The sequence below is a fragment of the Tiliqua scincoides genome, chromosome 5, assembly GCF_035046505.1.
Source record: "Tiliqua scincoides isolate rTilSci1 chromosome 5, rTilSci1.hap2, whole genome shotgun sequence".
Lineage (NCBI taxonomy): Eukaryota > Metazoa > Chordata > Lepidosauria > Squamata > Scincidae > Tiliqua > Tiliqua scincoides.
The window spans coordinates 19,152,765-19,174,959 of NC_089825.1; positions in this window are offsets into that span (position 1 = coordinate 19,152,765).

Sequence of the window (22,195 nt, forward strand, 5' to 3'; positions counted from 1 at the left end):
CCCAGAAGGCTTTGCACCTGGATTTCCAGGTAGGTGCAATGGCCGGCACACAGCTTGGGGGCAATCAGAGGCCCATTGAGGAGGCTCCCCAGTGGAACAGTAAGCTCCATTTGCACCAGAGAATGGTTTTCTGGCACGTAGCTGTCTCCGGTTTGGAGACCGCTGTCCTAGCCCCCCCCCCCCCCAAAAATAACCCCTCTTCATGAATAAACTCATAAACTTATTCAGTCAATTAAATTTACAGGCTATCTATCCTAAGACTTGCACCAATATTGTTGATCAGGATACCTATGCAGAAACAGCTACATCTGAGTAAGATAACAAAACATGATGATACATGCACATAATCTAATGCAGTGTTTCTCAAACTGTGGGTTGGGACTCACTAGGTAGGTCGCAAGCCAATTTCAGGTGGGTCTCCATTCATTTCAATATTTTATTTTTAATATGACTTGATGCTACCCTGGTATGTGATTGCATTTGGGGAAATGCATTTGGGGAAATGAAACCCTGCTTAATAATGTCACTTCTGATCATGACATCACTTCTGGTGGGTCCCGACAGATTCTCTTTCTAAAATGTGGGTCCCGGTGCTAAATATGCGAGAACCATTGATCTAATGGAGAAAGAAGCCCCAGGAGATAAAGGTAAGAAGACGCCTCCATGTCTTAAAACCTGGGGCCTTTGCAATAATATGTCGGCAAGTCTGGTTGCAGTAATTGTTCAAAACAAAAGGTTGATTACGAACGGTTGAAATTCAGCCACTTGCTCCCTTTCCTGAACTGATCTATGATATCCAGGATACCTAACCAGGTCTACAGAAGTAGAACACAGGCTGATTAACTGGATATGAATTTGCATATGTGATTAGCCAACCAGAGGCTTGTTTTGACTCATGCTATCTGCAGAAGCTGGAACTGGATGAAAGGCCAAATCCAATATAGAGTTAAGTGCCCTGAAATCAACAGGCTTAAGCTGATCAACAAATCCTTGAAATAAACAGACTTATGAACCTGCAACTCTGTGCCAAAACAAGGAGACAGGATTTGAACTATATTTTTATTTTTACTTACCATAAGAGCTTCATGTAAAATGTAAGCAATAATAAGTTCACTCATTCTTTCTCCTCTCTTCAAAAAACCTTTCACCAGGTCAGTCACAGATCCTCCATTACACAGCTAAATAAATAAAATAGAACAATTATCACATGTTGTGGTTTTTGGTAGACTCTTTTCATAACAACTGAACAAGCTGGTAACAGTTTTGAGTTAGGCTACAATCCTAACCACACTTTCCTGAGAGTAAGCCCTATTGAACAAAATAGGACTTACTTCTGAGTAGACCTGGTTAGGATTGTGCCCTTAGTCAATAATTCTTCAGATTAATGGTCCATCTTTTCTCATGGGGTAGGGATGAATCACAACAATTTTATAAATATAAACAATATTTATAAATCTTATTTTAAAATAATAAACTTTATTATTATTATTTTTTAAAGCCTATTGTTATTAGCTGCCTTGGGCTCCCTCAAGGGAGGCAAAGTATAAATCTGAATGAATAACCAATTTCCACAAATGAATCCTAATTCAGCAAACATATACACTGAATGTCATGGGTGGCTATTATGTCAGCCATTCAAAGAATCAAGCCATGACCAATGTTAAGCTTTCAGTCCACTTGATTTCAACACAAGTACATTAAGTCCATACTCAACTCTTCCATTGCAATCACTAGACCATAAATTGCTTAAACCAGCACAATTTGCCATTTTATACTATTGTTCTCAGTCTCCATTGACGAAACCAAATATTATATAACTCATTTTTAGCAGGTAGCATGTCTATATGCACACAAAAATACTCTAATGCCTTGAACTGATGTGACTGGTCTCTTTTCTAATCCTTATAAGCAACCATCGAATCACACAGAACTGAAACTCTATATGTTCTCTAGTACAAAGGACAAAGACACCATTAATGTCATTGAAAATGTCATTAATGTCATAAGGTAAATGATTGGAGGACTGTTATTAGTCTCCAACAGCTCCTGCATCAACATTTCACGCTCCCTTTCTGAAGGGCTTTTCACACCTCATAAAATTTCTACCTAGAACTCAATACTTTGTAAAAAGTACACGAATCCCACACGCATGATGACTGTAGAAGAACTGATTCCACTTCGCGTAGCCATGTCAGAGTTATATAGGGAATTTGTGGCACCTGCCAATTTCTGGGATGTTCATGACAAATGCTGGGTTGGGTGGGCCTCTGATCTCACTTGGCATCTCTTATGTTCAGGAAGATGAACTGCTAAAATTGCAGGTTTACTTTGGTTCATGCTTGTTAATATGTAAAATTCTCCAGTTCAAATACTGACTTTAAATTGTCGTTTGGGAACCGGTTCAGACACTTTTAATTGGTCTAGATACATTTCATGCAGAACAACATTGAACCCATCTGTAAGAAAATAATTGAAATTAATGTTGCTGCTTTCACACCTCCTCTCTTACGCTCAGGAAAGCACATGGTACGTCTAGGGGGAGGGAAAAAACACCCACTGGAATCAAATTTTACATTTCATTTTCTTATGTGAACTTCTTTGCGAACTTTGGTTGAAAAGTGATATATAAATAAATACACATCACCATCTGCAATGATTCTATTGTAGGAGAAAGTTGCTGCTATTGTCATATGATATACAGGTCTGACGTCATTATCCAAAGGGGATCCATTCCTGGACTTCCTGTGGATACCAAAACCCATTGGTTGCAGACCAACCGGGTCTCCGAACGCAACCACAACCTCGTTCCAGTTGCATCCAGTAGGTCTGGCAGGTTCAGAACCTGCGGTGGATCAAATCCACTGATCCCAAATCTGCAGATAAAGAGGACTCACCTGTAATGCATTTAATTTAATACAATTGTATTTAATGCATTGTAAATTTAATGCATTGTATTTTCATTAAAACTAAACAGACAAGTCTCTTCCATTAGTGGCCAGAAGGGAAAAGGTTTACACTCAATCAAATGGAGCGATCTCAGGCAGAGTAATTTTATTAATCAGCTTAAAACTGCTCAAGACCCACACACACTTTCAAACTGAGCTTCCTTTCCTCTCTTACTCCATTTAAAAGGCTTGCTTCTTTTTCAGGTATAATCTCTCCTAACCCAACTCCTCAGAACTCAATCTTTTCTTTCAAAAAGCTCCACTAACATAGTGAAAGGAAGGAAGGAAGGAAGCAAGGAAGCAAGCAAGGAATGGGATGAATGGCAGCAAGGAGGAACTGCAATGCCAAATAAATATAAGATGTTTCCAGCATGCTCAGTGCAAGAACTCTCCTTACTGAGATCTTATTGCTGAACAGCTGCCTGTGTAGGTGGGAAAGCTTACTTGATCATCAGTATGAGGTCCTACCTATCAATTTCTCTTTCGCCACCTTCTTCTCAAATGGTCCACTAAGAAATTGGTTATACCACCCTTCCTCCAAGGAACTGAGGGGGTTGTATAGAATTTCTCCCCTCCTTTTTATCCTTAAAACAACCTTGTGAGGTAGGCAAGGCTGAGAGTGACTGGCCCAAGGTCATCTACAAAACTTCATGGCTGAGCAGGGATTTGAACTTGGATCTTCCAGATCTAAGTCCAATTTCTGAACCACTACACCCTCTTGTCTCTAAAGAGCTAGAGGTGAGAAGAGTTTCACCACTTCTCAGAAGAATATGAGTGCCTGATCTGCATTGGCTGATTAATTATTGAACTAGTTGTCAACCACTTACCACTTTTTGTATTAAGGGTTTCAGATCTGGTTCAGGTGACCAAGGGATTTTACACTGAGATTCAGTTCTGGTTCTTCCAGAACCCTCTCTGAACTTCTTTTTTGGTTGAAGATGCAACTCCCTGCTCATGTGTTTAAGCAAAGACTAATATTCAAAACAATTAATACAAATTAGTTATGTCTAAATTCAATTCAAGAATAATGCTTTAGCTGACGGGCAGCCCAATCCTGAGCTGCCCGGAGCACCCAGGCTCGGTGGCACAGAGAAGGGCTGCCACTGAATTCTGTGCCTCCCACACTACTGTGGGAGGCACCTCAGGAGAAGGGGACATTTGTTCCCTTCCAGGCAAGGTAAGCAGCCCTACAATGGGAAAAGGAAAAGGTGCTCGTGTAGGGCGCGCAGTCCTCCATGAGCGTCCTGGATCCTGCGGAGCAGAGCTCAGTGGATCCTCCTCCCTCCCTCCCCCCAACACGCCTCACGCCTGCCCCCCCAGCCTCTCCCCTCCCCGGAACGCCTCTTCCCCGCCCCTGTCCACACCCCTGCCTCCCATTCCACAGCTCTGCAGTCTGGGAGACCGCCTAGCCATGGAACCTGGCCAACCGCCCCATGCTAGCCCAGCACCGGCCGGCCCCGTGCTAGGCTAACACCTGCAGGAGCCCAACGGTGAGCCCCCCGAATGTGCCTTACGGCACGTTTGCAGCTATGGTCGGTGGCACAGCTCCGTGCCGCTGACCACAGGATTGGGCTCTTAGGAAGCAATCCTAACCCTTTATGTCAGTGCTTTCCAGCTCCGAGGTAAGGGAACAAACATCCCCTTACTTTGAGGAGGCCTCTGTGAGTGACACCCAACTGCAGGATGCAGCACACGTCCCATGCCAATGCTGGACAGTACTGACATCAGGGGTTAGGATTGTGCCCTAAGGGAGCTAATTAGAGCGAAAGAGTAATCATATTTTAAAAGAAGGCCTTGGTTTTTTTTCAATAATAGTTGCAAAAGATGTGAGGAATCCTTTGATTCTTAGAATGAACTCGATTGGCTACAGTTTCCAAAATGACCAGTACAGAAAACATTTCTCACTCTAAGGAGCTTTATTTCCTCTAGTGATGTCAGTACATCACTGACATCACAGCTATATTAGACAGGATACACAGAATTGTGACATCATCACATCCCTGTTTGACTAAGTGACCCTAGCTAATGGAACAACACAGAAAAACATGGCCACAAAAAAAATATCAGCAGGTGGGCATGTGCTCAGAAATAGTGGCTACAAAGAATGGCAAAAAAAATGTATGGACAAGGGCTTTGGTGGGAACGGAAAGATTGATTCTGTAAAAAAAAAATCAAAATCCCTTTCAAGAGGCAAATTGTACCTATAGAACATTTATTGTTAGCAAATAGACTGAGATTAATGTTTTACAAAACAAAGCCTGTTGCAGTAGAATACACAGTGTCCACAACAGGTGATTACAAAACATAGCAGAGACTGAAAATAAGATTAAAGGCAGTCATCCATGTGCTTTTCTTAGAGCTGTACAAGCAACACAACCCCCGCTCCCCGGGTTAGCAAGCATTAACCTTGTTCTATTTTCTTCACAGCCCAAGGAAAACTTCATGGGCAAAGTGTCCCCTCCAATTTAAATTTTTCTATCTCTAGTTCTATTTTTACAAACTGTGTCAACGGTCCTTTCACCACACAACTATGTTTGCTGTCACAGATCAAAGGCAAGCCATTCTTTGCTCCCTCCCACCCTGATTAACCCCCTGAGCTAAAATTACACTGCCGAACAGACAACGACCTAGCACAGTACATAAGACAAATGAATTGAGAAGCGGGGGAGGGGGATGAAAATCATTGTGTTAACTGCATTATTTGAGCACATCCTACATAATTTTTATGAATTAGATTTGCAATGCACTTTAGGGAGAAAAAAACCTAGACTTTTGTCCTGATCCAGCAAGGGAGGTCCACACACACAAATGTGCCTCTACCCGAGTTGCATCATAATGCATGCATCAAAGCTCCTCCTCTACACCCTTTTCTTCTCCAATGCCTCCCTTCCCTGTTTCCTCTATGGGCACCAGTGGACCAAAAGACTTCAGAAGAACTGCACTCCATCTCCTTCCCCGACCCCCTAACATCCCACCTGCAAATGTGAGTAACAATGCCTTAATGACACAATCAACCAAGAAAGTTGTTATATTACTGCATAAATGCTTTGGAACCAAGTGGTCAGAGACTAGTGGGGGAGCCTCCTGTCCTAGGATGCTGACCTCCCTCCCGCACCCCAATGCTGGCCCCGCACGAGCCAGTCAGTGCAGGCACTTATGGGTTAAGTGGATTAATAGGCTGACATGCTAAAGAGAAGTTACATACATTCATTATTTGTTTTGGGGCACAACTTGACCTTTACAGATCAAGATCTTAGGGAGGGAGTTTCTGCCACAGTCCCTTATCACAAAATCATTTTTCCTCTGAAACCATTCTCCTTGGAGGGCTTTTTGTCCCATCTAATCCTTCCACTTCTCCGAAGAGTTCTGCTCACTGACACAAACTTTGCCCACAGCTTGTTCCATGAAATACACACAAGTGTTCTGTTAAATCTTTTTATAAATACCATTTTTTGGCACAGGGAATGTGCAGTTGTAACAAGATTCTACAGGAGAGATTAGCAAGGAAATCCAATGAAGAAGGCAGCATGCTGAAAGATTTTATTTTTTTAATGTGAAAACCTGTGGTGTGCCAAGGAAGAAACCATATAGTTTTGTTTAGGGGTACTCCTGTACATCCAATATTCTAGTGTGCTTTTGTAGCCTTCAAGAAGACACAATCTTGGTAATTTTATCTGCTCAGTTCCACAGGCCAAAGCCAGCATTTGAAAATCCAAATGAGAATTGTTTCTCTTAGGTTGCTAGAACTTCATCTGATTGCAGATGATTCACAAAGGCCACAGGACTATCTGAATTCCTTCCCAACCTCTTCTATCCCATCACTAGATTTCATAGTACTTTAGCAGTCCAATCCTATGCTTCCCTAGTGCCCAGGGCTATGGCAACTCCAAAATGGCAACTGCTGAATCCTATGGGGCAGGGAAGCCAATGCCAGGTCTCCTCAGGATAACAAATGTTCCCTTACCTCATGTAATACCCATGCAGCCCCCATGGGTCTCTCAAATCTGTGCCTGCTGTTGAGCGGGTGCAGAACTAAGGAGACCTGTCTCAGGTTTCCTGGCACGGAAGGGGGCTTAGGATATGGCGATAAAGCCTGCCACTACCTCCGCCTCCCTCCCTGTCCCTCCCCTCCCCCACCCAGTTCTTCCCCCTTCCCATCCTCCCCCTGCCCGAAAAGCCCTGCATCTGGCCATATGATTGGGTCCTAGGACTACTGTAAAAATAAAATAATGCACAGAACATGCACCAAAACCACTTGCCCCTATGTAGTTTAGTTCTTGCCACTAGATGTCAGCACAAATAGAACCATCCTACATTCCTGAAAGGTGCTCAGCTCTGGCCTTTGTCAAATTCCTAAACACTACTCTTGGTTCATCTTGTATAAACTTGGCACTTAGATGGTTGAGCCAAGAGGGATGCAATTAGCTGATGGTACATGAAGGAGAAACTATCAGGTATATTAACCCAGCTTTAAAATCGGTGCCTTAAATTGCATGTGAAAATAGTATAGGAAACTGATGAAGATGCAGACCAGTGGTGTGATCAGCACCAGTAACCAATTGTTGCTCATAAACATGGCTAAGCCAATGCCAACAAGGTCATGAAAGAGTCACCTGCTCCTCCACAAGGCTGATAGCTCCTAAAGATCTTTAACCTGAGGTTGTTATTGGGTGCTCCTGACAGATAGGCAGGTGATGACCAGGGGAATTCCAGCTGTGTTAGCAGCTCCGCTTTGAAAATCTAAACCTAAGTCTATGTTGATTAACTTTAAGCACCATCTTGAAACTTTTTTTTTTAATTAAAAGACTTAATTTAAAAAATCAAAAATCAAACACGCCACCCCCACTATACACAATAATATTGTCTTCTTGCTCCTGTTTTTATTGCCGGTCTTGCTTCTACTGTTATTTCATTCAACTATTGTCATGTTTTTGTTGCAATGCTATTTTTAAAAATAATTTTATTGTATTACTGTGATTTGCCTTGCCAATTTAACAGATGACTAGGGTAGAGGTCTTCTGAACAAGTGTATATAGTGGCAGCCGTTTAGTACTCAGTGCTTAATATTTATTTTTTCACATTTTTATACCATCCTCCTCCAAGTAACTCTGCTCCTTTTGACCTCACCACAGCCCTGTGAGGTAGTTGAGGTTGACAGCAACTGGCCCAAGGTCACCTAGGGAGCTTCATGCCTGAGCAGAGATTTGAATCTGGTTCTTCCAGGTCTAAGTGCAACTCCCAAACCACTATACCATAGGGTAATATGTATCCAAAAGTGACATAATAGGTGAGAGTAGGGAGCCACGCCAGGAATCAATTAACCCTTTTACTCTTCTGCTAGAGATAAACTGCTAAAGCACTGCCGTTCCTGGGATGAGAATGAAACTGAAGATACAGTGAGACTACTTTATCTTAATCTCGCTCTCTTCAAGGAAAAGCTTTGCAATAGAATGATAACCAACCTTCTGGGGATCAACATAACTTCTGTCTTTTTTTAAAAAAGGAAAAGCTAGAAGATCACAGGTTTAAGGGTGTTTGGCAGCCTTTGCTTACGCCTGGGATTAACACACTGCTAGCTTGGCAGTTGCCATCTACGTGGGGAGAATCACTTTTATTTCCATTCTCTTCATGTCATAAAAAGAAAAATCAATATTCCAGTATAAAGAATTTAACTGGCTATGTAGTCAGAAGCCTTAATAAAAAGTTATAACCCTAAACAATGAAGTAGTAACTTCTAATTCTCAGGGACAATACCTCAAACACATTTTCGAAATGAGAAAAGAACAAAACACAAAAAGGACACATGCCTTCTTCCTGTGCAGAGGGCATTAAGGGGCAACATTGCTGCAGGTTATACATGCCTGATCTCGTCTGATCTCAGAAGCTAAGCAGGGTCAGGCCTGGTTAGTACTTGGATGGGAGACCGCCTGGGAATACCGGGTGCTGTAGGCTTATACCATAGTCTTGCCAACCAACCATACATGCCAGTCAAACACAGAAAGGGGCAGATCCTGAATTGTGCACCAACATGGTCTTGCTTTGTCCCTTTCCCTATCCCAATATCAAGTTATGTGTGGGGCACCATCACTTGCTCATTTACTGCAGTGGACATGCACAGTACAGTTACTAAAGTGGCTGGCCATGTTACAAAGAGAATGTATCAGCACCTGATCAGAATTACAAAGAAACCAGGTGAGAATCCAATTCTCATCCTATGTCTCTCACCCTGTCCTAGCTGAGCTGAGTTCCCACAAAGTTCTGAACAAACCTTGAGTGGCAAACTGGATCAGAAGTCATCCTGCACAACAAAAAGGTTTGGGGCACCGCAGGAAGAAGGATTCAAAGAGCAAGGAGAGGCTGCATTTCATAATATCTGATCAAGCTTCCAGTGCAACTCCCCAGAAAGCTGTTGGTTCAAGAGTGGGCAGAGCTACATTTGAGCATCTACACTGCCAAGCAAGCTGGTTGCACGCATGACACGCAGCCCTTGGCTAGAAACTGGCAGAAATTTGAAGAGGAAAGGGCCCTGTCTTGGAAAGGGCCCAAGGTTGCCCAGAAGGGACCCTTTCTCCCCTCTGCCAGAGCTTTAAGAACCAAAATCAGCTTGGCAATGTAAGAGCTACAGATTCTGGTTCTGCCCCGGCTTGAGGAATCTGGACATTTCAACCAGGGACAGAGTCAGGCATTTTTCCTGACTCATTTTTCCCACTGTGGGCCCGATCCTATCCAACTTTCCAGTGCCGATGCAGCCATGCCAACAGAGTATGTGCTGCATCCTGTGGCGTAGGAGCAGTCAGGGAGGCCTCTTCAAGGTAAGGGAACATTTGTTGTTTGTTACCTTACCTTGGGGCTGCATTGCGGCCGCATGGGTGCTGGGAAATAGGATAGGATTGGGTCCAGAATTTTTCCTCTTCGGTTGGATTTAGTGTAAGATTAAAACAGAGTTTTGTAGGCCTGGGCCTGGAGAAGGCAGCTCTGACTCAGAGTCATGGTCCAAGGTGTCCAGAAACCAAGACATGACAGACAACCTGGCTCTAGATGGGCTAGTAAGTCTACTACAGCAAATGTCCACTTGGTCAATGGCTGTCAGTTTTCACTTTCAGCCTGATTCACAGCACTTGTCCCACTTTCCACATTACTCCAACACTAAAAGAAATGACAGCTGTAAGGGTCACTTCTTCCCTACTCCTCCCCTGCCTGTCTAGCACAGCTCGGTGATGGGCTAATTGAGAAGCAAGTGAGCAGAGGATTCTTCTACAATAGATTTATAATGGAGCACTTGTTTCTGATGCGTGAAATATCACTTTAAATTGCAACCTCATCATCAAAGTAATTCAGCTTGTCTGGCAGGCCTTACTCATCATTCATCGTAAGGCAGGTGACACATTTCTATTCTCTCAGCAATGTAGATGGCTTTCCTCTCACCTCTGCTTACTAATGACTCAACACTGGTATCAGGCAGCTGGTGTATGGGGAGGGAGGAGTGGATTCAGGAGAATCACCACCCTCCACATGTTCAACTGAGTCTGTGAACACAGATTACAGATACAAGTTTACACACATAGACTCTTTCCATGCAAGGGGGAACCCTACGAAAGGATGGACTCTCAATTGCACATACGTTTGTAGGCCCTATTCAGAGGGGCAATACCCTCCAAGCAGAAATCTCTAGTGAACAGGACTAGAAAGTATTAGGCTGGGCTTGATTCAGGACAGACACATGAAAAAAGGAAGAAATATGAAGCAGGTAGCATGTTGGACATAACTCGTACACAGTTCAAACAATTATGGTTTGTTACAACATCTGAACCAGGCCAAAGGGACCCCAAGTATGAATGTATAAATTTGCGCATCAAGGGGAAAAAACAACACACACACACTCCAAAGTAGAGGTATAACTTAATTATTTACAGATTTTTCACCCACAGTTTTATCTCAATGCAACGAGAAATTAAAGGGAAAACGCCCCGTTTAAAAATAGCCTCGCATACCATTGTAATAGGGGAGAGCGGGCAACAGTCAAACAATCTCTCTCCAGGCACATAGAAAGGCTTCACTCCTAGGCAAAAGTAAAACTCCCTTCCCCCGGAGCACGTGAAAATGCAAAGCAGAAATGATTATCAAGGGGACATTGCTTTTTAAATAGATTTCCTTTAAGGCAAGTTTTGGCAACCATGGGGGTTCTGTGAATGGAACCCTCGGGGATACTGAGACTCAGCCTGTTAAGCTACACTAGAACTGGACCTCTGTTCAAATACAGTACATAGCCCATCCTGCTACACCAGCGGTTTCCAATTAGCTGAATTAACCCACAGTATCTTCCCAGTATCTGTCCTATATAGCTCAGACAGGCCTTTGAAAAGATTAGTTAGGATTCCAGACTGAATGCTATCATACATTGCATATATATGGAAGACTCTCCTCCCCCCCCACAAAAAACAAGTTTTTTCATATCAGTGTTCAGAATTCCAAGAGTTGCATTTATATTAAGTGCACACAAAATTATACAAATTAGTCATGGTCATTTTTTCAAAACACCAAAGATACAGTACAGTATAATCATATCCATAAGTATAAAGTTTTAGAACTTGTATACAACGCCAATAATGGACTGCTGCAACTGTATCTATATTTATCAAGAATTCATACTTGTAATTGTCATCTGGCTTTTGCTTTTCTACCTACTGATGAAAACAAAGTGTGAAGAAAGCTAGCTTTTATTCTGTACACCAGAGCAGACAATAATTTATGCCCACAGTCTGCCCAAGGAAGGGGTTGTAACATATAATTTCCCCCTGGAAAATTATGAGTATTTACCAGACCTCGGCATTCTAAAACCTACATGTAGTCACAAATCTTTGATCCTGCAGAGAGGAAAGAGGACATAAGTTGAAAGAGAGGAAGGACTGTAATTGGGAAGTAAAGAAGAGACATTACTGGTCTGATTATTAGAAATGACTAAATCGAGGCTGATTTAGACGCGTAATGGATCAAAGAAGGTAGAGCTGGATTGAAAGAGGCAATTATAAAGGACAGCATGGAAAAATACCCTCATCTAAGTGCAGGGAAGGTACAAGCCTCTTATTGGCTGGCCCATTTATTTTCCATACGTGACTTCTTTTAAAAGACAGTATATTATGTTGTGCACAGAGCACATATCCAAAGGAAAGCTGTTCTATTTTCAGCACTATTGAAGTCTACCAGAATAATAGTTCTGTGGTGGACCATTTTGTCAACCTTCAAAAGTGGTTTCGAGTAACCTCCTTTTGTACACACTGTATTTGTCCATTGTCTCCACACAGGTGGTAGAACAACAGCTTAGTACAGGGAAGGAGATATACAAGAACAGGGGGGGGAAAGCATTTGTTTGTGAGGGAGAAACTAAAGCAATTTTAATCAAGCTTTTAAGGGAAAAAAATGTCCAAAAGGGTAAACCCCATGATCTTAAACAAATAAATGTTCTGTGGTTGGGGTGGGGTGGGATAGCTGTAGCAAAGTCAGCTGCTTACATTAACTGGATTTTCAACATAAAGCAATTCTGCTATAATTCAATGCCACAAAAAACCCACATGGAAGCCAAGGGCCTTTAAAAAGCTAGACAAAAAACATATCAAAACATCTGAAGGCCTAACAACATTTTGGGCTGACAGATACACATTGCCTCTTTGGTTATTTCTATCCTGAATCACTCTTTATTTCTGGTCTGTAAATGTAGTCCAGGTTCTGGTCTCCAATTCCAAGGTATCTATCTCAAAGATTACAACATACTGAGTGGTTTCCAGGTGTGAAAGCATACAATGCCAAACCTTGCTGAAGCTGAAAAGGTTTAGTTTCATGCTTCATGCCTGGCCTATGGCTTCATGCCTATGCTTCATGCCTGGCCTATGGCTGGACAGATGACTGACTGGAAAGCCAATGTACAAAACCCAGTGGTCCCTGATGGAAGATAGGGAGGGGACGGAAAGAAGCCATATAACACAACATGTAAAAAATCTTGTCTACACAGAGACCCCACTCCCTCCCCCCAATCTAAGGTATGGCACCTTGTCCAGTGATTTGAGCCATGTAAAAATTGTTACATGTGTATTATTTCACAATCCTAAGCACTGCAACACTGGAACCCTCTTTGGGTCCTGTACCTGAATGGTAAGACTGAGGTAAATTTGAGAGACCTCTGTGAGAGGCCTCAGGTAAATTTTTCAGAAGCATCTGTGTCCCAAGTCATTCCCAAACATCCTTGTGGTCCGTTTTTAATTCCTCACGGAACATTCGATTCATTTATTTTAATAAAATGAAGCCAACAGAAAAGATAAACCTATTGAGGGCTTTGTTGTTAAATATTTATACATCTTCCTGTGGAATTAAAATGAATGAAAAGCAAGTGCTTGATGTTAACTTTCTAGAAGATCAAACCAAAATAATATAACTTAGTACCAATTTAAGCAGGCTTCAAATTAAACACACACACTGCTGCCAACTGAATCACAATAATCCTCCATGATAATTATTCATAGGGATTAGCACTGTGTGATTAGCATTTTTAATTAACTTCAAGGGGATCTGCAAGGAAAAATTTAGGACACAACACTTTCAGGTTAGTCCTGCTGAACTACAGAAATGAGTTATTCTCCGATATTAATGTAGTGGGGAAGTCTATGAAGAGGGAGTGCATTGACTTAGAATGTTGGAAGTGATTTATACTGCAAATACTTGAGGGATTTTAAAAAGGGAGTTCAACCACTCAGGCAATCCCTGCTAAAGACTGTTTCAACAGTAATGCTGAAAACATTTATGTTGCACTTCAATATAGTCCTTACACCTGCTGGAAGAGGAGAAAGATGCCACAACCTTGTGCAAGCGTCCTGCACCTAAAGAGAGCAATATAATTAGAATGTTCACAGAGGGCTTTCCCTTCTTGACTTTTCTTTCCAGTAAAGTCTCCTTTAGTATGTAGATTGCTATTCTCAAGTTGACCTACTTCCACCCCAACCCCCTCTAGATGCTCAGCTAGACAGGCTGTCTCACTCTCCTTAGGTCTCCAGGATGCAGGTCTCTTGTTATCTGGTGTGCGCCCTGGGGCATTTGGTGGGTCGCTGAGATACAGGAAGCTGGGCTAGATGGGCCTATGGCCTGATCCGGCGGGGCTGTTCTTATGTTATGTTCTTATCCTTTTATGTAGTTCCTTCAGGAAACCTTTTTTCTTTCTTTATAACCACAAGCCTGGAAATGATCTTCTTAACTGAGGACTCCCAAGACACACTGCCCAAACCAGCTGTGCCAACCACCAGCACTCGATAAAAGGCATGTATTATTATTCTTATATTGCCTTTGGGGTACCAAGGCTGAGAGGGATCCTTGCCTAAGACCACCTACTGAGTTCATGGAAATTACTCCCATGTAAGTGCATAAAGGATTTTGTCTTTAGTGTCTGGTCACATTGTAGATATCAACTCTAGGAATCATATTTCACAACTATATTGGTAGTCATGGGTAAAGATTCTATGCCTGGGAAACACTGGGATGACATCAAGTGCAACCAAGATAACTTTAGCCCACATACATACCAAACTCAACTATTTGCATATCTCATAGCTAAGAAGCAGATACCAGAAATCTTTTTCTACATTACAGTGGTACTTGGGCTCATTACAAAATGAGTGTATTTTTTTTTAGCTGATAAAAAAAAATACTGTCTGGGTTATGGAGAGCAAGCAGTCTGACAAACCAAGAGAAGAAGAACCCATGAGGAAGACACCTACCTCTAGAACCAGCCAGAGCTGATCTCCATCCTTTGCATCTTTTTTGTAGTACAGTCCATAGAACTTGACAACATTTGGGTGATCAGAGAGAGCTTGCAAAATGTTGTATTCCGCTTCAATTTCCTCATCAATATCCTAGCATTGCATATCAAAAGCAAAAAAAAAAAAAATAGCCTGTGAAAATCAACTATTATTTTCAGGGCAACACTATATATGTCCAATGAGGTTTATTCCTAGGTAAGTACATATAGGATTGAAACCCTATTTTTTCACCAAACATCGGGGAAGCGTTGGAGTAATCAGTACTGGGAAGATCATGCAACTTTACTGACCAAATCTAAAAAAATATAGAACAACAGAATAGATTGATAACACTGAAAGTAGGCTCATATATGTTTAGTCAGTTTCAGTTTCAGCAACTTTATTGGCATACAATTACAACACATTGAGAACACTCATACATAAAAAGCTAGGGGAAGCCAAAAAAAAAAAAAATACATATGCTATCAACATAGCAGACTACAAATGACACCTATAAACCAAGCACTTCAGAGAATAGGGGCACGCTTCAAATTGGTCGCCACAATTTGTGAGATAAATTTAGCTATCTGAGAAACAATGTCAGAATCAGTGGTGGTTAATAAAAATTGCATGTTTAGTCAAAATGTGTTGTGCTGTACCAAAATTAAGAAAAATAGTTTACCTTGGTAGAACATTGCTGGCACCAGTGCCAATGGCAGACACCATCCACAAAAACAAACACAGAACATAAATGAACACAGCCATAGAAAAAGGTTACTGATGGGAAACAGCTGCAAAGTTAAGCAATACAACCCAATGTATTTGTTCCAACACTGCTGCAAGCAAGATCATTAAAAAGCCGGGGGGGGGGGGGGTACTTCTGCATTTCTTTCCACTGGGGCTGCTTTTTTTGGAAACTGCAGCCTATAAACACCAAAAGCAAAACAAAAAAACCATTTTGCCTTTAATGCTGAACATCAGTAGCATTAGGAGTGTACCGCAGGCTTGCTGCATTTTGAACAATACTTGTTGCATTTTCAACAAGCAACAGAACAGGGGCTCTATCGAGTCCTCATCCACAGGTTCTTAGTCTGCTTTAAATTTTGCTCATTTTCAGTTGCTCTAAAAATCAAGGCATATTAACAAAAATCCTTTAAAATGGAGGGGGGGGGGGAAGATGTGAATTGTTCAATGCTAAGAGACATATAAAATTAACTGGCTCTCAATTAGGCTGTTATCTTCCCCAGTCTGAACAGCCCCGCAGCATTCCTCAAGAAAGATGCAAGCTTTTAGGTGCCTCTTTTGTTTATTGCAAGGGCTCCCTCTGCAGCCACTAACAATTCCTTCGGTTTAAACAGAAAGAAACACACATGCCTGATCTTGTCTGATCTCAGAAGCTAAGCAGCATCAGGCCTGGTTAGTACTTGGATGGGAGACCGCTTGGGAATACCAAGTGCTGTAGGCTTATACCATAGTCTTTCGAGACTGAAGGTTGCCAACCAACCAAACAACGTATGCAGCCTAACCAACTTCCACAGATGGGGCAAGCATACCCATGGTCACTAGAAGTATGTAGATCAGGTGACATTCAGTACCATCCTTTTCAAAATGGCAATCTGAATTTTCCAGTATGGCAAAACATAAGATAATTGAGGAAAAATAGGGAAAGTGATGGAGGCAGGGAAAATGAAAATAGTTCTAGGAAAGTTACTGTTGAAGCCAATGAAAACTCCATTACTGAGACTTTAAAGATGCTGAATTCTGAAGATAAATATCAAAATATTAAACATAGCAATCTCAATCGCATAGAATATAAACAGACCTGAATAAAACAAAGTACAAAAATGGGTGCATTACAGATGGAATCTAAAACTCTGCAAGAGACTTGATCCATCCACTCAGTCCATCCACTGGCTGATAAGGTCAATCGAGGGGCCAATTTACTTACAGCTCCATCCTAACCTGCCTGGAGCAAGCAGGCCACCTGGCCTGCACTGCATCCAGAGCAGGGTTGGGCCAGGTTGCAGCACAACTCAGAGTAAAGGGGATTCATTCCCCTTACCCTGTGTTGCATGGCAGCCACCCCATGCAGCCACTTAAATCTGTGCTTTCTAAATCAGTGGTACAGATCCAAGCAGCCTGGTGTAAGGCTGGGTCACTCGGGAGAGGGGTTAAGATCCAGCTTAAGTGCCGGATTGTGATCCTACCTCCCTCCCGGGCCCGATCCTCCCACCGGCCGGCCTGCCTGCCCCGGAACACCTCTGGAACGCCCTCCCCCCCCTCCCCAGACCCCTGAGCCTGCAGCCTGCCAGCAGCGCAAACTTAACTTGGGCCAGCACCACAGAGGCTGGATTCAGCCCCAGAGGTGCACCTTCATGCAGTGCCCTGCCGACTCTCCCAGCGGCGCAGAAGTGCCTTACAGCACTTTACGACACCTGGAGACCAGCCCAACGGATGTGTGCCTGCCCAAGAGCACCTTAAGATTGTGCCCTCAGTCAACTTCTAGGGTCCATGAAAGAGCAAATTGGGAGACAGAGTGTCCATTGCTTTCCAGAAGGTCAAACCATTCACACCAAAAGCTGCTGTACAGATGTCCTGCAGACTGATACATTTTTAGTTAGGCCTTGGCATTGAACAGGCTTGCATTTCATGGCTACAAAGAGCATTTGCCCCTTTCTTTCTTCTACATCCCTTGATCTTAAGCTCTGCACTATAGGGGCTCATCTTCAACAACAGGTGCACTTAGGGACATTGCTCAGCATTCTGCTTGCTGACATATTTGTCTTATATAAGTGAATGGGAAGCTCCTGTACAAATTGGGACTACATGCTGGGGAGGGGCAGCTCCCTTATAAGGAAAGGCTATAGTATTCCAGATCTTCAAGGAAGGCATCTGAGATATTTAAGACATTCAGATAAACACAGAACACAAGGAAGCTCGGACACAGTAAGAAAAACCCCCAGATCTTTCTGGAGAGAGACTGCAAAGATGTTTTGGTGCATTTGCATTTTCATTAGATTAGAATTTTGGGGCTGTGAATCACCAACACATTTGATAGCTGACATTGTCACAGATAAAACATTGCAATATATTATAAAGAAAGAGCAATTCTTTCATAAAGGTTGGAATATCAGTGAAACAGCTCGCCATATATAATCATAAACAAAGCTACTAAGACCCATAGTTGATTAACAGTTGACCATTTCAAGAGGTGTCAAGAGGCAAAATTCTTACGGTCCACAACCTCAGTGAAATCTGCAGGCCTTAGAGAAACAAAGCTTTGCCAACAGCATCTAGCCTAAGCTCCTTAACACATATAAGATCCCCTGTACATTAACTCCAAAAGGCTCATTTGCAATATCAAGGTGCACTGATTCAAGCAATGGCCAAAATAAACCGAATACACAGTGCCAGGCACTGAACAGTCTCATCAATAGGTTTCAAAGTATTGGTCAATATGCATGGCTATATATGTATGGTATACAATTAAATGCTTATTTTTTGTTACGATTTGTTTAATGATACCACTTCCTACCTAATGACATCACTTCCGGCCCTCATCAGGCATGATGAATGCTCTTTGGTCCTCTCTATGAAATGAGTTTGACACTCCTGCTCTAGAACGCAGGCATGAGGCCTCTAAAGTATGTAGTCCAGACATGCCTATGATGCCTCAACTCTTGCTTTCACTTCTTCTTCAACTGCTTTGAGCCTAGCTGACCCTGCAGGCCCCATCCCTCCCAGTTGCAAGGACATCACCCCCAGAGCCTTGGAGTTGACCAGATGGACCCATGTGGCACACATTCATCCATGGCACACCACAGATGTCCACACCAATCATAATCAAACTCAACTTCATGTTAAATATACTGTATTCCATTACTCTTCTGATCATTCTATAGTAGTTCAATCCAAAAACACATTAACAAGTACACAGAGGTGATATGTCTGCAGGCACACCAATGTGATCTTTCTGAATCAGACTCTGGACACAAGAGAGAACACCAGTGATCATGACTCAAAGTAATTAGGAAATACACTTATCCAAAGGTTGATATCAATGCATACCACCTTCTCCAGTTGGAAGGATCTGTGTATTCATTTTATCTTAAAAAATACCAAACATAAACCCTGAACATTATACATACTGAATGACCCGTGACTTGTAAAAATGCTGCTTCCGCATGAAAATGTTTTCTATTGCTCAGTTCATGGAGGGGGGCAGTCTACGTGGATGACACGTCAACTAAAATGTCATAAAAACTGCAACTATTAATCCACTTACAAAAGTAACTTACATGAACTGGATCCAAGATTTTGACTGCGGCCTTGCTCCCATTTTTCTTGTTGAATACCTTGAAAACTTTGCCATATGTTCCTTTGCCGATAGTCTCAATTATTTCCCAGGTATCCGAAGGATCAGGAAAGCTATCGAATATTATTGTTTTGCCAGTTAAGGGAAGCATTGCAAATACTGAACCCTGCAAATAAAGCAAAGTGTTCTGCATTGAAACCATCATTATTAACTAACTACAAATGAAATTGAATAGACAATTGTATGCACAGATCATTTTTCTTGCTATGAACATATAAAAACCAACATAGTAAAGGAAAAATGGAGCTGCTGAGATCACATATGCTTACACGTAATCACTGGTCCCTAAATTACTTTCCCTTCTTATATTCCATTTTCCAGCCCCCTATAGTGTATTTTACATTGCAGGTTCCTTGGGGCACGGAGCTGCTCATTTTGCTTACTGGAAACTGTATACAGTACTGCTGGTGCTGTATAAATAACTAAAATAATCAGTTATGGGAAGTAGATTTCTCATTCAGGACATTTTAAGATGAGAGAAACCGGATCTACGAAACATGAACAATTTAGAAAAGGAGAGCTTAAATTATGGGAAGACAAAATGTCATTAGACAGCGGTTCCCAAACTGTGGGTTGTTTCCCACTGGTGGGTTGCAACCTGATTTAGGGGGGGGCTCCAAAGGGTCATGGAAAGATCAGAGAACTAACCCCCTCAAGCTCTGAGGCTATTAAAAAAAATCAAATACTGTAGCTGCTAACTGCCCTACAAGGAGCTGAGCTCCTAAAGTTTGCAAGCATATGTAAATATAGGGAGATAAATGTTTGAGGGTCTTTTTCCTGAATATTATTACTTATAAATTAATAAATATTTCTTTCTAGATATTTATAAAGTCTGGTAAACCTAGGTGGGTCCCTAAAGAGTGTCATTTTAAAAAGTGGGTTCTTTTGGGAATGTTTGGGAATCACTGCATTAGAGAAATGCACAAGTTTCAGTCTGCTTCACCTATCATGTTTTTTACATGTATTTCTAAGGTTTAAATGTACACCCACAAATGTTTTGAATTACATTGTATTCTAGTTTTCCTCAAAAGAGCACAAGGCAGCAGACACAATCTTTCTCCCCTTTCCTTTTATCCTCACAATTCAATTGTAAAGGCTGAAAGTTAGCAATTGGGCCCAAGATCATGCCACATACCAAGAGGGAACGTGAACCTGAATCTCACCACTATACCATTCTGGATTGGAACAGGAATGAATCAAATGACTCAGAATACATTTAATGGAAACGTTATATAGGTACCTTTTTTCTGAAGGTTATGACTGCCTGTAGTTCCCTGGCTCTGTAGCAAACTCTGCCAGGGAACTACAGGCAATCATAACCTTCAGAAAAAGGTACCTATATAATGTTCCCATTAAATGTATTCTGAGTCATTTGACTCACTCCTGTTCCTGTTCTGAAGCAAATTCAAATACAGCAAAGGTCACCATCTAAAATCAAAGTTCATTTGAAGTTCATTTGAAGCCATACAGTTCACCATCCAAAATTCAAATTCATCAAAATCAATTCTAGAATGGGGAAGGCAGAGAGGGGGTGAAACTGGGTGGGAGGAGGGATTGGAGGAGGGCAGTTCAGGCCCAGAAGGGGAGGCAGGGCTGGTGAAAGAGGCCTCTGCCAGATCCTAAGCCCCGTCTCAAGCCTGAAAGCCCTACATGGGGCTACTTGTTTCTGCCTCAGCATTTGAGCTGGTCCAGATCCAAGCAAGTTTTGGCACAGCTGTACTGTAGCACAACCAGCCCTGTTAGGATTGGGCTGCAAGTGACCTTAGGAAAACAAACCTCTCAGAGCTTCAGTCCCTGCCTTGCTGTAACAGGAGGATAATACTACTGACCTACAGTTTTAGGGTTGTTTTGAAGGTTGCTGAGAATTGATGTGAAATAGTTTGAATACTCGAGAAATGCCAAGTATTCTACAAATAAGCCCTATAGAAATGACTCTGCTATTATTTGGTCTCCAAGGGTCTATTGAAAACAAGCTGTAGCTACACATTAATAGTCAGGGAACATAATCAAGTTCTGTGCATCTTAATAGCACTCAATTAAAAACGTGCTTTCAGAAATAAAGAGCAATTTTTCAACAAGTGGATGCCCAATCAGTGTGTGCAAGCAGCAAGCCAGATCCCGAACTTTAAGCACGTTTTAATTCTGCTATTACAAGTCAATGACGGTTTACAAAAATGCCATTAAAATCAATTCAGTATTACATTTGCGCAAGTCACTTCAACAGAACTGATAACAAAGCATTAGAGACCAAAGAACTGGGTCACCAGTAACTCAAGGATTGCTAGCTTTACCTGCTACTGATATCCAAGTTAGAAAATAAGGCAGAGTATTGGATAACATGGGCCAGGAAAGGAAAGGCCCCTATATTAGATAAATTTACACAACAAATTTGCACCTACATAAAATAATTGCTCTCAAGAGAAGTCAGTTAAGTGAGAGCAAGCTGTTTGGGGGGGGGGGGATCTAAAACAGGGTAGATTAACAGGAGTGCTGCAATTATTTAAGAAGGTATTTCTTATAGTATGTTTCAATTTAATGCGGGTGGGGGGGGGTCCCAAGGTGTAAGAGTGTGTGTGGGGGAGAAGAGAGTTATTTGTCCCTCTCACCTCCCCCTGGTGAAGCCTATGATAGGGTGTAGCAACTGAAACACTAAAACTGCATTCCTAAACATGCTTCTTTGGAAGCAGATTTCCACTGAGATTAACTAGGCCATGCAGTGCAAACCTATACATATCAACTCAGTAGTAAGCCCCATTGAGTTATAAGAAGAGCCCTGAAGGATCAGGCCAAGGGCACATCTAGTCCAGGTTCCTGTACCTCACAGTGGCCCACCAGATGCCTCAGGGAGCACTCAAGACAACAAGATACCCATATCCTGTTGCCAATCCAATGGGTCCAATGGGATTTATTCCCGGGTCAGTATGGACAGGATTGCAGCCTTCAGTCCATTTCCTAGATGGTTTGTCTCACGGAAGTGATGCTCATTATAGACAAATGCCCATTTTGCAAGGGGTGAGGCAGGGCAAAAATTGTACATTACTGAGTCCTGCTTTTCAGTGTGTGGGTATGCATGAACTAACCACTCTTGAGAGTGA